The sequence below is a fragment of the Suricata suricatta genome, chromosome 7, assembly GCF_006229205.1.
Source record: "Suricata suricatta isolate VVHF042 chromosome 7, meerkat_22Aug2017_6uvM2_HiC, whole genome shotgun sequence".
Taxonomy (NCBI): domain Eukaryota; kingdom Metazoa; phylum Chordata; class Mammalia; order Carnivora; family Herpestidae; genus Suricata; species Suricata suricatta.
This window is the reverse complement of record NC_043706.1, coordinates 139,415,135-139,433,805: the sequence shown is the minus strand read 5'-3', so window position 1 is coordinate 139,433,805 and position 18,671 is coordinate 139,415,135. Positions and strand designations below refer to the sequence as shown.

General features: G+C 43.4%; 1 protein-coding gene across 1 annotated transcript in view; it reads left to right on the top strand.

Annotated features, from left to right (window-relative positions):
* Nucleotides 1–18,671, top strand: part of PRKN (parkin RBR E3 ubiquitin protein ligase) — a gene marked incomplete at its 5' end in the record, with an annotated part of 1,091,762 nt that overhangs the window by 274,732 nt on the left and 798,359 nt on the right. The window lies entirely within an intron of this gene.

Sequence of the window (18,671 nt, the reverse complement as noted above, 5' to 3'; positions counted from 1 at the left end):
CACAAAGCTGCCAAAGCAAAGTGAATGGCATCTATATTTGAACTTTTACACATTGACTCCACTGACCCACAGGCTTTCGAAATTCTATGTGACATTTTGTAATCATATTAATCAAAGTAATTATGACTGTTTTGCTACCATTTATCGATTTCCTTCCTTGCATTTATATTCTGGGACTTCTGTTTTTCTCTAATTCTCATGACAGAGCTGCCCTGTAAATATTATTATCTAATGTTGTTAATAAGGAGACTCCATGAAGTTAAGTAATGAGCCCCAAGTTGAAGACGTAACAAATGTTGGTGCCAGGATGAAAAGTCTTCTGTGTGTCTGTAAAGCCCTGCCTTTTCTAGAACGGGTTGCTCACTCTATAGATCTGGTCATCAATGGCCTATTCCCCACCTACTTCCCTGTACTTAAAGCACCATTCAAAAAACAACAACAACAAAAATCTACTTAAAGATTTAAGAAAAAATGGAAACGATGATTTAAAGATTACCTATTTAATCCTAAGTGTTACTAGCATTACTAGCGGCAGCATACCTGGTGCCCAGTAAATGAGGACTTTGATTTTCTGTTAATAACAAAAGTCCACACTGAGCGCTTGGTGTCTGTGTGGGGCCGCGGAGTGGCCACCCTAGCCTTCGAGTTAAATCTTGGCAGTGGGCGGGCAGGTGCTGAAGTTTGCGGAGAGGAAGCATTTCTACGAAGACAATAGGCAACTCTTGGGTTTCATTTATGCAAACTTTATCAAGATCTACAACTTACAGAGTTTTCTGTAGTCACGAGAAAAAAAGGGAAGAGCTTGGTGTGGCTGACAGTTTAGAGAAGAGCAGGGGTGGCTTATCGGAGCTCCTGCAAGGAGCTTGTTACCCACAAGGAGAAAAATCGGAACCTGCTTAGCCACCTGGGATATATTTTGTGACATAATTTCATTTTTATGGTCTGAAAAAAAATCAGTCTACAATAGACCCTTTGCCTTTGATGAGTCTTAATAGTAACCTCCTAATTAATTTTTGTTGCTGTGGGGGCTTACTCCGAAAGCCAACATTTCCTGGACACTATTTAAATTTTGCATGCAAGATAATGAGCTGCCTAATGCTCGAAGGTTTAATTGTCTACATGTTGCATATTTAATGCGATGCTTTTAATGAATTGGCAGGGAAGACAGACAGCCATTTCTGCCGTGGTGTTACGAATGAGGAAACTGGGGCGCCTGGGTGGCTCAGTTGAGTGAGCATCTGGCTTCGGCTCATGTCATGATCTCGCAGTTCGTGGGTTCGAGCCCCGTGTCAGGCTCTGTGCTGACAGCTAGCTCAGAGCCTGGAGCCTGTCTTCAGATTCTGTGTCTCCCTCTCTCTCTGACCCTCCCCTGCTCACGCGGTCTCTGTCTCTCAAAAATAAATACAACATTAAAAAGAAAAGAATGGGGTAACTGAGGTCAGAAGTTTTGGCCTGACCTTGAGGGAAAATTCAAAATCAGCTGGGATGCCAGGTTCTCTTCTGTCTTTAAATCAAATTACCGTCTTTATTTCATGGTGGCCTTGGCCAGCGTTTTCACTAACCAAAATAGTCTTTAGAAATATGAATGCTCACTGGAAAATAGTGACCAGTGGCTGATTTGGGGGAAAAAAATGGCAGGCCTCCAATTTTCCTTTGCCTTTTCAAAGATGGTCCACTTACGTCCACCCAGAAATGGCACAGGGCTGAGCTCAGAAGGGAAGTTGCTTTATTCTTCCATGCATGTTTCTTAGTGTGTTCTTGAACAATAAAATGGGAAACCTATGTAACCTATGTCATTGTTTCCCTCGTTAGTGGGAAAAATCAAATGATGAGGAAGTCAAACCCTCAGAGTTGTTCTTCTTTAATTTAATACCGAAAAATGTGGACCGGAAAAGTAAGCTTGACAGAGATGTGTAAAGGATACACAGCTTTGAGGCATGATGAGAAATTAAAGAAGCCCTTTCTCTTGGGAAAAGAAGCAGCACCGAGAGGCTTACAGATCCCGTCTACCTCTCCCCCAGGCCCCTGCCAGACTCAAGGCTCAGGAGAGGGTCAGCAGCCGTGGTCTCTAGTCGATCTTACCGTTTGACTGTGAGTTTGGTGGTGAGGAGGGAGCCCTCTGGGAGGGAAGCACAGTCCACAGTCGGCGTGGCTCTTAGTCCGAGCTGGCAAGGATTTCCCAGGACCGAATCATAAGACGGCAAGAGACTGTGGACCTGTTAAACCTCGTGCCTGGGCTGACGGTTTAGTTAGCATATGATGCTGAGGAGGAGGAGGCCGTCCCCAGGGGTCTAATAGGCCATCTCCTCCTCCGCCCTTGGGCCTCTGCTCCCGAGTCCTAGCAGTGCTGTCTCCTGCGTCCTGGGTCCCTGCTGCCACCACGGCCCGGCCGTTGCCCACGTTCCCAGTGGGCTCAGCCTCCTGAGAAGACAGAGCTTCTGAGACAGGGAAAAATGGGCTTGTTTCCCTCCCGGGACACAGACTTAAAATACAGTAGAAGTATTTAGGAGTAAAACAGGTGATTGACTAACACTGATCAGACACTAGAATGGACGTGGAGGTGAGGGAGAGAGCACATCACGTAACATAACATTGGACTCGGGGCTGTCGGGGAGCAGAGAGCCCGAGAGAACAGCTTTCTGCACTTCCTTTCCTGTCAGACGTTCTGGATTTGAATTTTGATGCTTAGTAGCTGCGGGACTTTGGGCAAGTTATTAAATTCTTTGTCTCTGTTTTCTTGTAAAATTGGAAGTAAAAAATTTCATCGAAGTTATTGCGGATTTAGTGATTCCATTCTTTAAAGTACGAAGCTCAGTGAAAAAATAGAAAGTACTGAGCACAGCGGCACGTAATTAATGTTCAGAAACCGTCATTTGTTCAGGTGAAGGGTTTTCTGCCAAAAAAGCATCAAAGCCACTGTGGATCTCTCCTTGTACGCTTACACCTGCAGGGCGCTTGAGTTCCGGTCAAGGTTACACACCGTCAATCTCTCCGCACAAACTCTGGGTAACCCGAGTTAGCCGCCATTAGCATCTTCTTGTTTGTGACTCTGTTTATTAGTTTTCCAATGAATCAGAAGCCAGGAGATTACTCCAGCCAAGAACTGTAGATGATTTTTCCCCCTACATCACTATAATTACTTTATCTCAAAAAGAACTTTATCTTTGCCACTCTAATGAGATAGTCTGCCTCGGAATAACATTAAAGCTAAAAGGTTTCTGATGAGAAATGGGGCAATAAATAGAGTAAGATGTAAACCGCCCGGCATGATGGATTTTATTTAAAATTGGCTAATAGATTAGGAACAATTTATGTGAGGATATTTATTAAGAAATATTATCTAAATGTGTAATCATTCCTAAATTTAATATTTGTTGCAGATTAATTGTTAGTAAGGAGTCCACTTACTTCTCTTCATATCAAAAGCTATATAATAAAGACCTTAGAATATATCTAAGCTTATTTAGGAATCAGTAGGTGTAATTCCACGTTTTACTTAGTCAATTCTTAGGCATTTCTGAGTCATGGCAAATTATTTTGTTATTTAATTATTTTAAAACATTTTAAAGCCCATGTTGGATGTCCATAATGTGCAAGCTGGCCCTGAAGTCTGTTTTGATTTGTGCTATGTTAAGCCTGCAAAGAAGCGGTTTGGGGGCTGGATTTAACTCCCAGTAGGGGTTTAGGATCGAAAAGGGGCAAAAGACAGGTCTTGCCTCCCGTGGGTGCTGGGCACCCCTCCGTTCACTTCTGCCCCTCTCCGTTCTGCCACGAGATTTCTCTTGGCCATAGGGACTCTCCTTCCTCCATATTTCTGAAACCCATCTTCTTGTGTCATATTCTCTTTGGTCCCACTGCAGACCCCAGCCCTCTAAGCCACCCACTCATGAAGCCCTCGCAGTGGTCAAGTATCCCATCAAGAGTAGCTGACAAAAGATTCAGAGATTAAAAGATTTTTCCTCTTTTTCTCATTTACCAAAACCAATATCTGGAAAAGAGCCGGTCTAGGGTAAAAACAAGCAGACAATAACCGTAAACCAAACTGCAAAGTGGTATCAGAAAGAATTTTAAGTTTTAATGATTTCTTTTATATTAAAGCATGATTTGTTTGCAGTTACATGTATATCCGATGCTGCAAATTCTAAATGTGAAACGATCCACTTAAATTGGGTTGATCCAAACAATTTCAGGGTATCACTGTCGGCCAATGTGTGTGATTTGAAATTGTAAGTAAATGCTGTGAGTGCCATTTTCCTAAAACTAGTAGGAGTTTTGGGTAACCCATGCCAAGAGTTCAGACTTACAAACACTCTTCTCCATCAGCCTCTATCTCCGCTGGCTACAGATTAATTTGTTAACCTACTTAACTGATTTTACCAAATTTACTACTTTACCAAAAAAATGATAAGGAATAATATTATTCTGGAACATTCTTCTGGAATTTTTATTTATAATGTGATTGCATTATTCATTTGATTATTGTAAACATATTCAATAATATATTTTCTTAGCAGATATTAAGAAATGCTCAGTGTGTTGAAAGCTTAAGATCATAGGTGAATTCATCTTAGGAAACTTTTCTTCTTGACTATATTTGTGCATCTATTCCTATGAATAAAATCAAACCTTTAACATTTTATGTAGGAACTTTTGGGCTATACTAGATTTCTTTCTAATGTTTATTTTAGTTTTTTTTATTTAAAGCATTTTTCCACCATATTGTCTACTAAGTATTTATCAGTTTACCAAAACCTTCTTTTAAGCAGTTATAAAGTCTGTAGCATCTTCCATTGAATCAGATTACTTTAATGGCTTTCAAAGGCATCTCAAGTCTCAGTGAACAATTTTACCTTCTTGAGAGCATTTGCGGTGTGGTATTTGTTTGAACACCAGCTATTTTCTGCTGCAGCTAGAGGCCACTGAGGCAAATAGAGGGACAGAGGACACCGAACACACAGCACTCTGCCAGCAGGGAGGGATCAGAAGGGCTCGGAGCACTGAAGACTGGGGGACACAGGTTACAAGTAATCAAATAAATTATCACATTAGGTAAAGAAGCTTGTTTGCGTCCTTGGTAAATCAGCTTTTGGTGACTTCATTTTCAGCTGACTTCCCTAGGGGCCCCTCCTACAAATAGCCACAGAACGTACACGCAAAGAACACAGTAGTTTTATTTGTTTAAAGATAATACATTTCCAGAAAAGTTTTGGAGCCTTTTAAAGGCTCTTGATGATTTCTCCAAAGTTTTAGCTGGGGTTCTGGTGGGAGAAGAGTGGTAGGTGAGAGAAGACGAGGGTGTAGGGAACGGGATGGCCTCTTGGACTTGCCTTGAGCCTCCCGGTTCAGAGGAGAAAGATAGCAGAGAGTCGCTTTTCATCAGTCAGATGAGGACCTGGGCGGAAGCCAGAGCTAGGCACTCTCCGAGCTGTGCACAAGGGGGCCCCGCATCGCTTGGGGACTCAGGAGACCCTGGGCAGGACTAAAGGGTTAGCACACAAATATGCAGGTACTCCACTGCATTTCATTTCAGGCAGACAACGAATACTTTGTTGGTATACTTACCGAGTACCAGTACCTTGCATGGAACATACCTACACTAAATATTTTTATCTGAAATTCAAACAGTCCTCTCTACTTCATCTGGCAACACTGCCTCTGGGATCATGTCTTCCCTCTTCCCCAGGACATCGGTGTAACGATCCGATGCTGGCACCAGCGAGGGGGCCCTCGGTGGGCTTTGGGTCCAGCTGCTCAGGCAGGCAGGTGCTGGAGCAGAAGGTGAACAGCGAGACTGACAAACAGACCAGCTAGAGCTGACGAACTCCACCAGGGTGGTGGGTGGAGAACAGCCTTGGGCAGTCTAGAAACAACAGGATCCCTCAGGAGTAACCCCAGCATCCTCGTGGGAGGGTTTTCAGCCGGCAGCCGCCTCAGCCACACCCAGACCTTTACTGGATGCAAGCCTTTGTTTCTGGAGGTAATGACATAAAAAATAAATTCATTAAAATAAGAGAACCATTTATTGGAACTACACAGAATATTTTGACAAAATCACAACTTTGCTGTATTTATAAAACATAAAGAAAAGATCAGGGTTTTCACAGAAAGTTTTCAGTATCCTTTATCCTCTCATTTACAGCTGCAGTTGGATGTATCATATTTTAAAACCGTGTTGCTTTGTTTATTGGTTTTAAAGCGCTGTCTACCAGGATTGATAGAATGAACCCTCACCTAAGACAGGCTTAACCTGTCAGGATGTAAGTGTTGTTTTGACCACTGACTGGGTTGTTTGTACCTTTACTACCCAGTGTCTGGGAGACAGCACTGGGCATCATGACATCACGTCTGCAGGGAGTGCAGGGTGATAGAGAACAGCCTGCATGTCTCATTTGTTCTAAAAAGCAAATAGTAATTTTTAGAAGCCTGCTTGAACACTTCTCCTCATACCTCATTGTTTTAACTCGGTCATATGGCCACTGGTAATTACAAAGGAAGCTTGCAAAGCAAGTGTTTTCCAAAGGCGAACAGGGTATCCATGATTGGCTTAGCCCAATCTTATTTATCTGTCGATTTGGGTCCATTGCTTCTCCAGTCAGTATTGACATTCTGTTAATAAGGAGAGAGAATGAGGCAGACACGGGGTGGGCAATGACTAATGGCTGCCCCGTTCGTACATGCATAATTACTTTAGGTAACTTTCATGAACTCATCAGTTTCATTACGAGTCTACATTATGCAATTATATACTCTATTTGTATCACTATGGCTACACTGGGAATGTGGTCAGTCTTGAACTTCTTTTTGGGGGCGAAATGCCACTGTTGTTTCAACAGTTGTTTCTATACATAAATGTAGTTCCTTGGTTGTCCATGGAATGAAATTGATATGTTATCCATTTGATCACTTAGAAGCTTTATCTAGAATTGGGTAAGGGAAAAATGAATAGTTAGAGCAGTGGGTGAATTTATTTGTTCTTTGCTTAAGAAATAGATGGTCCTTGGGGCACCTGGGTGGCTCAGTTGGTTGAGCGTCCAACTTTGATTCAGGTCGTGATCTCACAGTCTGTGGATTCAAGCTCCGCACTGGGCTCTGTGCTGATAGCTCAGAGCCTGGAGCCTGCTTCAGATTCTGTGTCTCCCTCTCTCTCTGCCCCTCCCCTGCTCTCTGTCTCTCAAAATCAAATAGAGAAATTTTAAAAAATTTAAAAAAAAAGAAGTAAATGGTCCAAAAACCTCATTGGGAAAGATAACTAGAATTTAGTAGCCCCATCTTACTCCATAGCATTAATAAAATGTGGAGGGTAGAAGAGTAACACCGAATGACCTTACTACAGAATTAGGCAGGACAGTACAGATCAGGACTGTGATGTTTTCATAGTCAGTTTCTAGAAATATTGGCACTTATGCACGCATGCCATCTTCCATCTGGGAATATCGAGCTGCTTACCTAAATGCATCAGGGAAGTCACATGAGAAATGGAGACAGTAATTGACTTTACTTGGGTCCACTGTGAGAAAGGAGCCAAACTGATAATTAAATCGGAGAACCCAAGTTCAGATTCTTATTCAAGGTACCCGTATTGAGTTGCATTCATTGTCTGACTAGAACTGAGGGAGATAATAGAGCCTTGCTCTGCAGCTTTTTCCTGGGAAAAAAAAAAAAAAGCCAGATTTACTAGACTACATTTCCTAAGATGGGCATGGAAATTCAGAGACTGAATAAAAATCAAACATGGATGTTTTCCTTTAGTGAGGAGGCAATATAAGAGCACTGTGTACTTGGAAGTTAGTGAGCTGTGGACATTAAGGGGGACTTTAGTTGGATGGTGACGGCTTTCTGAGGGACTGGTTAGGGCCACTGGCTTGTTGGGGAGCATTCTGCTAATGGAGCTAGGAGCCGTGGCATGAGCCCTACACCAGCCACTTGCCTTTCTGAGTATGGCTAGAACCCTACAGTCACTTGTTAATATGATTCAACTAGGGATTCGCCCAGCCAGTTTCAGAGAATTACGTTTCTGTCTAGTGTCATGATGACTCTGAATTTTATGTCTTTTCTATCTTCAGTTGCACATTTGGAATTTTGTATTCATTGTGAAAGCCATACTAATTAGCATACACTGACCTACTGCCTAGGAAATGACCTGCAATTAAAGTCATCCGATATGGCCATCATTTAAAACTGACAGCATCATCTTGTGGACAAATGAAACTCTTCTCACCATAATGTGTTAAAAATAAAAGAAAAACCATGTTGTTTCTCTTTCTTACTGAATAAAATATCCTATTTAAAGTAGTGAAGGTACAGAGTCTGTGAAGACAAACGCCATATAATCTGTAAGTTGTGTCATGTTGCCTTGAGGCTAAGATTTCAGCTTTGCATAAACAGACGTAGGAAAGGTGATTTTGTTTACATATATAGCTAGCTATATGCATACATCTGAATGTATGTCTGTATTTATCCATATATATACATATCTATACATCTAGGTATGTATATACACCACACATACATATATACATATATATACACACATCTATGTATATTTATCAATATCTCTACAAAGTAAATGGAGCATGGCCAAAACATGAAGGATTCTGTTTCTTGGGTACCGTCTACTCTATTCCATTCCTAGACTCAGCACCTTGAGTCAAAGGCTAAACCTTTTCCATCTTTGTGCTTTATATTTTTTAACTTACTCTATTATTATTTTTAATGTTCATTTATTTTTTTAGAGAGACAGAGACAGCATGAGCAGGGGAGGAGCGGAGAGAGAGGGAGGCACAAAATCTGAAGCAGGCTCCAAGCTCTGAGCAGTCAGCACAGAGCCTGACACGGGCCTCAAACCCGTGAACTGTGAGATCATGGCCTGAGCCAAAGTCGGAGGCTTAACTGACTGAGCCACCAGGTGCCCCTCCATCTTTGGGCTTTAAAATAGCTACGGATGTGGTGGAGATGACTAGATGTGTTTTGTGGAGTGAATGAATGATTGAACCTTGAATTACCTCATGGTTACTCTGTGCCTTGGCCTACCCATAATATTACTAGGAATGGAGCTTGTAGGCATCCAGTCTACATTCCCTCCTGGTACAAAAAATTGCTCTTACAATATGTGTTCAGCATTTCTCACTTTTCTTCTGTTCCAGCACTTTCAGCAATGGAGCAATTGTTGGTTTCCAAGTTAACTATTGACATTGTACAAAACTTTAACTGATGGAGAGTTACTGGCCCTTAAATCTGTTTTTATCCACAACTTACAGCTCTGCTCTTTGAAAGTAGAACAAAATGCAAAGAATCTTCCATTAGGTAGGTCTTCATATGTGTAAAGGAGCTAAAAATATTTACTTCCTGTGTTTTCCTTTTGCTACTCACCTTAATGACTTTTGAAGGTAAGAAAGTCTGAACGTATCACCTTGCCTCAAAGAAATTCATTCTTCTGTGAATTGCTTCAGGTCAGGAAAGGTATAGAAAGCATTTGAAAGAAAGATCATTTTGGGGGTGCCTGGGTGGCTCGGTTGAGCATCTGACTCTTGATTCCAGCTCAGGTCATGGAGGCTGCTTAAGATTCTCTCTCTCTTTCTCTCTCTCTCTTTTTCTCTTTCTTCCTCTGCCCTTCTCCCTGCTTATGCTCTCTGAGAAAGACAGAAAGAGAGAAAGAAAGAAAAGGTCATTGTTAGATAAAGATGCGCTGGGATTCAGGACCAGCAGACGACCACTTGAACTTGTGTGGACAGGCTGGGGTTGATCCAGAGCATTCTCGAACAGAGTCTGAATTACAGAAGGGTAAAAAGGGAACCTACATAGGTACCTTCTTCATGGAATAGTGATGGCATTAAAGTTGAAGAATCAAGAAGGGTGGGTAGAAATGACAATTCAGAGAGCTGTGTTCTCCGTGCTGAGAGTACAGGATTGTACGTGATGACGTTTGTGGGGCCACGTGATCCTTGATGTCTGGTAGCGACTCCTATAAGGCAGTTCCGGCACAGAAACTGCGCAACCGGCCATGTTGTTTCTAAGCATTGGTGGTTCCTTTCACTGGGGATGCCTTTGCGTCTTCCACTGAAAGCACTGCCCTAGTGTTCTCGTGGGTGGTAGTTTCTACCAGGGCCAAATGGATAAGTAAGTTTCAAACAGAGATTCAGGTCAGTAAATAAGTGTCCAGTCTGATGTAGGGTAGTCAAGCAACCAAGGAAAAGGCTTCCCCACATTGCTGTTAGGGCCTGCGTCAGGCCAGGCATTTGCTGGAGGACCTGGGGTGGGGGGGCCGCCTTCTCTCTCCGTGCCTTGAGCTCCAGCCCTGCTCTACCATTGTGCTCCATTCAGTTTCTGATGCCTCAGCATCGAAGTCAGAGGGGACAACTAAGGAAAACCGAGAGGGCACGTTCTTACCTGACCTAATGACAGCTGTCCTCGGCACATAGCTGAGCTGTCGGGCTGGAAAGCATGAAGGGCAGACTGTGTGTCCGGGCTGCCGTACCGGCCGTCTGGAGGCCCCCAGGAGGGATTCCAGCCTCCCCTGCAGGGATGTGCCGACGCATCTCCTCCAGTCATGACCCTACCTCCGCTCCTGGACTCTCATTTCTTGCCCGGATATTCTCTGTTTGAATCTCCTCAGCTTTCCATGAAGAATGTAGAATGGCATTTGTGGATTTCTTTCTCATTTTCCAAGGAGAATACTCAGACACGTTTGGTCTTAACGAACTCTGGGATCACAAGCAGAACCCAACATAACCCGCCCATCTAGTCTCCTAGGTTGATCCGGTGGACCTCAGTCTCCTGCTGACCCCACAAAGAACTTATCAGGCTCTCAGAGGTATCCCAGTGAGATCCTTCTTTTCTGATTTAAGGTGAAGAAAGGCATTCCGTTGTGTTGGGAGTTGACATAATGCAGTTTTCAGCAAAGAAACCATCTTCACAAATCATCGCTACCCAGTCCCTAATGAACCAACTTTTGCACACACATTATTGGTGAGAGAGTCCAAGAAATGCATTGTGTGTTGGGCAGGGTGTAAACGGAAGCTCTGCACATTCCATTCCATTTTGCTGTGAGCCCGAGACTGCTCTAAACTGAGAATTTTAAACATTCTGTCCCTGGGTTTTAGGTTTATACATTTGTATATAGAATCCATACCTCTTTTGGTTTATAATCTCTATTATAGCTGTGCTCTAATAGAATGCAATGTTCTGTTATAATATAGCATTCTGTTAAAAATTATTCTGAATAGTAGCATGTTCTGTTACATAGGTTGTACTCCGAGGAGACTGTAGTCATTTAAAAAGTGTTTCCGTGTACACTTCCTTGATTTGTATGGCAACTACATAAATTGGGAAAGGTAGGCATCCCTTTGGCTATTTATAGCTGAGAAATCTCCATGAGGCTCTTAGAGGAGGAGAGAATCACCAAGGAAACAGCGTGAGGTGGGGCTCTCATTTGAACCCACACGGTCTAAGAACAATCTAAAGATTTTCTTATTCTACTACGTTCCTCCTCTCTTAGCAGAGAGCTAACCATCTTTGGCTGGTACATCATTATTTTTAACATCACTTGCCCCATAAGTTCCCTGAGGCATTCAAAATATTTTAAGTGTGCGCGATCACTGTCATCCTTTTCTTCTGAGATGTTCTTGTATTTTCTTTGATTTATATTTTGGAGGCACCATCTTTGTTGAGGCCACAGATGTCACTGACATGTTCTTTGCTAAATGTCATGTTATAGATGTTGCAGCCATCTATTAAATCCCGTCTCACGGTATCAAGATAATAAGGACTGAAAATTAGCTGAAATGTGGGCTCTTGATACCACAGAGCTGCTGTCATTTAGACTAAGCTGTTACCCACTTGTCTTTGCTGGAGAGAAAAAGATTTTCAAATTGTTTATAATGAAGGACACAGTGAACACTGGCATTTGACACTTTTAACCTGAAATCCTGCCCTTCCTAGTGTTTTCTTAGACAACATGAATGACTCTTCGTAAGAACTTAAATTACTTTTGTTTTAATTTGGAATAGTATGTTCATGTGATGAATTTCAATTTCTTTTATTTGGAAAGCTATGATTTTGAAGAGAGATGAGTAGGAGAGTAAGTTGGTACAAATATTGGTTTTTATATTTGATTCTGGCTACCATTTGCTGGACAAAAAAAACGTTGCAAATGTACCTGTTACAATGTGAAATTTAGTGAATATTTGCTTGCAGATGGCTATGTATTATATTGAACTTGGGAAACTCCAATGAGTTTAGAAAAAAAATCCATAATATTGGAAAATATGCTGTGGTATCTATTTTAGGTGAAATACGTACTGAATAATATCGCAAATCTAGGGAAATGTCAATTTTTAAGTTTGGATAGAGAGCACCCAATACAAATTTCACAGCAATGTCAATTTTGTCATATTAGATGAGGTTTTATTTAGGTTTTCCAGAACAGAAGACCAAGGTGGACAGTCGTATAGTTTTGTTTTGTTTTGTTTTGTTCTTTAAGATTAAAGTTTTATGTATAAGAGTTTCGAAATAAATGTCTCATTTAGGAGACTGAAATTGGCATTGTTAGGAAGTGTAGAAAATTGGTTTGCTTTGTGTTTCTCAAACGCCTACCAGCAAGTACATCTCAATGCCCCCCGTTCTGTCTCAAACATGCACATCGCTAACATTTGTAAGCCCACAGGAAACGTGCATTTTTAGCTTCCGTGGGGGATCAGGATGGAAGGACACCCAGGGAAGGGGCCAAGCTCATGGAAGCTTTCGGAAACGTGACCAAGAGAAAGAGGTGACAGTACGTGTGTTTATCACCTTCTTACCTGATAAATCAGAGCATCGCTGTCATCACAGTGTTCTGTGACACTAGTTTAGGGAATTCTGGTTGTATCAGTAAGATGCGCCTATTTGGATGTTTTAGAACCTAAGTGCATTTTCCTAAAATTTAGAAGAAAGAGGAGAGAGAGAGAAAAGAAAATGAAGTGGCCACTTGGCTGCTGCCAACATGGGGTTTGGTGGGGTCAGAGGAGGTCACACCAGGGGGATGTAAACCTTGAGAACATCTTATGGTCAGTGAGCCGGAGGCCTAGAAATATGGTGACGTTTGCCTTGGTCACAGCCAGTAGTGACAAACGTGTAGCTAGGACCAAGGTCGCTTGCTTCACAGTTTTGTTTTGTCACCAAGTTGAATTTCTTCCAGTATGTGGACTTTGGCATGTGAACATATGGAACCAGAAATCTTTGGTTCCTATAAGACAGCAGGCTTACAGTGTCTCCTGTCCCATGCCGAGGCAGGAGAGGACATGGATTTCTTTCAGAGAGTACCCGGCTTCACAGGGAGCCATCTGCAGGGTCAGGGACCTCCCACAGGGTTCAGTGAGGACACTGGGTCAGAAGATTATCTGGCCACCCGAGCTGACTCCAGGTCTGTGAGGGTTACAGGAACTGCATCTCAGGCCACTGTGGGCTATAGACCAAAAGTCATACCTTTCTTCTTAGGATCCTATGACTTGTCCAGCTCCTTATGTTTCTCCCGTCTGGATCGTGCCCACCTTCCTAGTGTGTGTAATTCCCAGTGTGAGAAAATCCCATTCCCCCCACACTTAGAAGCCAATGGAGCGCTGTTGCTAGGCAGGAAATCTGATCTACTTGAGACCACACGGCTGTAGAAGATACAACTTTGTCAATGAAACGCAAATGTATGTTAACCCAGTACTCATGCATTTATAGAAATCCTCTTTGATAATAATTTCTTCAAACCAGCAGAAAAGTGCCGATAATAACTTGTCAGATACATCATAAAGGTGGGCAGAAGTGACCCAACAATGATGGGCTTTGCGAGTTGGCACAAAGCGTTTTCACAGGGCCCTTGCTTTAAGCGTCTGAAACAACACAGCGGTTATTCAATTGTGAATTACATTTTAGGCACAAACAAAAACATTTAAAAACATATTTTATTGAAGTTCTCGTTAAGTAACAATGGCTGGGATCCATCATGATCGAAGCAGGGACGTCGTATGTGATCCTGTGAGAGAGGTCGGACGGTGTTCTGCTCTGACGGCGCCCACAATGCCGAGAGGCCGGTCACCTCAGGGAAGCCGCAGGCGTGGGGCCATGGGGGACCTCACAGAGGCCGCTGGGACCCTTACACCGCACACATCCAAAGGCCAGTAGGCAACACTGGTAATCTCAAAGAGCCATGGCCTCTTGCCATCTCCCGAGGGTGGTGACCCCTCTCGGTGGACAGGGATGTGGAGAAGGATAGTGAGTAGCTCCAGGGGAACAGAAAGAAGATGTCTGGCACATGGGTGCACCTCAACCTGCAGATTTCCTTAGACAGCGATTCTGAACCTTAGCAGATACAGTGGCTCCCTAGGACTGTCACGGAGGCTTTGCTTTGGCCCATTGTTGTACGAGAACCCGCCAGGTTTCAGAAAACGGCCCTCTCCTTGCTGGCTGGCTGGGAGGGCTGGTGAAGCCATCCCAACAGAAGGAGCATCTCAAGCTGTGGCTGGGAGCAAGAAAGGCACGTATGTTACAGAAACTAACACGAGGGCTGCCGAGAAGGGTGGGCAGGAGAAAGGGATAGAATGGTGATACAAATGCAGTTTTGAAATAGAAACTGTGAAGGTGGCAGAGGTGGTTTGGGAAGCCAGATTGATGCCATTCATTAAATCCTGGAACACTGAGAAATCCAGACATTTGGGTAGGCTGTCATTGACTATGGTTTTTCCACACTTGCATTTCAGCCCCCTTTCGGACATCCAGGTGAAGAGGCAAAGTAAGCAGGTGGATGTTCAGATCTGGTGCCTTCTTTGGCATGTGGCCCAGAGTGCACTCTTATAAGCCCTAAATACACATTTTAGTGAGAAAAAAGAATGTCCGTGATACTGTTTGCAAATTCTTGCTAGAACGCTAATGTGAACCAGGGCAGCGGGCTGAAGGGTGATGACTCACCCTCTCCTTTCCATCGCATGTGTTACATTTGGCTCAGGCTTGGGGACCAGCATGCCCTCTTCACTTATGCAGGTGTGTTTCCCACATGACCCTTCCCTCTCTCTTGCAAGTAGACCTCTGCAAAATTGACCCCTCCAGGGCTGTAGACAGCCTCTGTCAGCATGAGGGAAACTATGGCACCTGTCGCTTCTCCTCAGGCGGAGAGCCCTGCTACGTAAATAATAACATTTCAGTTCTACTTTGTAAGTTCCTCTTGGGCACCTCCCATCAAGTTCACTCCCATTCTAACTGTAAATGCAAATGGAATCATGATGGTAAGCATCGTATTTGAACTCCAAGCAACATTCATGTTTAATGGCTACAGTTTGGCGTGTTGGCAGTGAGCAGAGAGGGTACGGGTATCCCACGAGCATAACAAATAACCCTGACCTCCAAGGCGGAGGCTGGTGGATGAGCGTGAATGTACAAAGCTAACACGTTTTGTATGTAATTCCTTCCTCCTCTACCCATTATTGGTGAGATTCGGGGAAAATAAGGGGGGGTAAGTCAGGAACTCGGACTACTGATGCTCCGTATGCATATGTCTCACTAATAGGTGACTCGTCGCTGAAGTGATCATTTATTTTCTGGTTCTGGTAACAGTGTCACCAAATATCTTTCCCTAGATGGGTGATCTTTGGCAAGACCCTTTTGAGCCTCATTTCTCACCTTTAAAAATGAAGGCCTTTGGCTCCATTATTTTAGCTTCTCCTCTATGTCATGTGTCTGTGTGCCTCTCCTCTGGGCAGGGATAGTTAGAGGTTGCCAAATAATGCTGGAATAAGCACTAAAATGCACATGAGCCAGTTTGCTCTGGGCCTGGACTTACTGATTGATCAGTGACCCTTAGTCCCCTCCCCTCTGCCCACGTGTCTGTTAGGTTTAGCATTAGCATTAGCATTAGCATAAGTCTCAAGTGTATCAGATTGGATTCTGTGATTCATTCACAACATAGTGTCCACATTGGTCCAAGCTTGACCCTCTATTGCATTATTTTTCTTCTTTTTCCTTCTTTTTCCATTTTCTGCTTAATTTCTCTTGTTCTATGCAATTCAAGAAACACTTACAACCTGTAATATGTGAAAACATGTTGTCTCTGGTAGAGCCCACACATGACTCATGGATGACGTGACCATTTACTCACCAACTCACCTGGAGCTCTTGCTCCACTCACTACGGAACATCCACTTCTTAGGATTTATGAGAAGTATTCTTGGGTTTCAGTGTCAGAAATAGCAAGACAGCAAGCCAACTGTTTTTGTGTTTTATGTAGCTAGTCTCCTTTTCCCCTCTGCTCTGCTTGCCTGAAGGCTCAGACACAAATGAGCGCCCTGCCCCTAACACACCCAACTTGGCGGCTTGACCTGGGTCAGGAAGATCCCCACCAGCTCTCAGCAGAGATGTTCTTTTCTGTCCCTCAGTCAGCTTCTCACCCATGTAGAGAGCTACACTTAGGTGTATTTTCATAGGCTATTTTCTGCTTTCTCTTGAATCAAACAGAGTCTAAATAAATAAACATGCTTCCAGATGGTTGGATTCATTTGTTAAAATTTATATTTTCATCTGAGAACAAGGCCTATCCAGTTTAAGCTGGAATTAATTTACTTTTGATTTACCAAGTTACTTAATGTCCTCGCTGTTCTCTGCCTCCTCTGCTTTTTTCTTAAATTAATGTTTATTTATTTTTGAGAGAGAAACAGAGTGAATGGGGGAGGGGCAAAGAGAGAGGGAGACCCAGAATCCAAAGCAGGCTCCAGGCTCTGAACTGTCATGACCACGTGAAGCACAAGATCATGACCTGAGCCAAAGCTGGACTCTCAACGGGCTGATCCGCTCAGACGCCCCTAGCTTCCTCTGCTGTTAAGGCCTATGTGCACTCCCTATGCATTTCATGTATGTGGTATGAATTAACGAATGGACTCATTGCAATACGGGAGAGGAAAGGCGCCTAGCGTCTTTAGTTGCATAAGTCACTTGCTTCTGTGCCCCATAAAGCCACCATAAAGTTGGTTAGGTTACAGATAAGTTGGTTGAGTTAGTTTCTTGCTATGAGTGTCTGAAAACCAAGTTGATCAGGATAAATGAGGAAGACCACGTATCATTTGGCCAATACGGGAAGAAGAAAAGAAGAAAAAGGAGGACAGCACATTTCTTTTGGACTGTCGGACTGTTGTCGTCCACAGCTTTTCCTCATAGGCCTCTTTTAGGGCTGATCATTCCATCTGGCAAAACTTCAACAAAGTTCATGGTATTAGGGACTAGATGTTTATAGTGTTCAAGACTTCCGATAGCCTTTCAACAAGGTGAACATATTTATTTTGGGAGAACATGCTGATCATAGTCACAATCTTTTTCTCCTTGTCACTTTCTCAGTGTAGCTCCAAATTCGTAGAGAATCACAATAGAGAAACATCATTTCAAAAATGCCTCTGCAATGAATTTCACATGTAGCACAAAGGCTTCCAGCTGTGGCTTCCAATATACATTTCTAGGAAATAGGCTTTGCTAACCACACACAATACACACACACACACACACACACACACACACACACACACACACAAAGAGAACTGTCTCCTTATTGAAATTATCCTGCCAAAGCCAAGGGAGGGGAGCAAGAAATGAATGCAAATCCCTCCGCCCACCAGTTTGGGGATTTATCTGTTTACTACTTTGATGTCGTTCACAGTGTTCAAGAACTCTGAAGGAGAACGAGCTCTCCCCTTCACACACACATCAAATGAGTAAATTGAGTCAATGGCCACCCCAGAGAGGAGCCAGATGGGCAAATAATGATCGACTTTGGCATAGGATACTTCCCTTGGCTGCTATTTACATACAGTGAGAGGCATAAATCTTCAGTGTACAGTGTGATGACATTTTTACTTATACACTTGTATAATTCCTATCTAGATGGAGTTTTAGGCATTTTCCAGAAAGTTCCCTTGTGCCCCCTCCTACTGCATAACGACACCCCCTAAGATACACTCTTCTGACTTCGATCACCAAGATTGTTTTTGTCTGACAAGAATACTTTTACAGTGTGACCGAGGGGATGACCCTTGGCCGGAGTTCAAGGAAATGCAGCAGCCGCAGGTCAGGAGTGTCACCAGCCCCACCTGTGGCGTCCAAGTCAGGTGGAAACCTGGACCCCATGTGTCATGACACAGATTATACACGGTGGGTGTGCCGGGGACTCCTGAGGTGGATGGCGCATAGTTGAGACTGAAGACGAAGAATAAAAATCCATTGGCCTGGATTGCTAAGAAGTCTGACCAACAGAGAATGTAGATGTTCGATAGGGAATATATGGCATCTGGTCAGGCACCCCTGAACTGAAGGCCCCAGTTTTCAAAATGTGCTGAAGAACAAAGAGGAAGAGGGGCGCCTGCATGGCTCAGTCGATTGAGCATCTGACTTTGGCTCAGGTCATGATCTCATGGTTCATGAGTTCGAGCCCCATGTCAGGCTCTGTGCTGACAGCTCAGAGCCTGGAGCCTGCTTCAGATTCTGTGTCTCCCTCTCTCTCTCTGCCCCTCCCCTACTTGTGCTCTTGATCTCTCTCTCTCTCAAAAACAAAAACATTAAAAAACAGACCAAAGAGGAAGAGATTACACATCTTCATGCCGTCAGACCCCCAGATAAACTGCTTCTCACTGGTCAGAGCCTCAGCCTCTGACTCAGTAAAGAAGCCCGAGTGACTA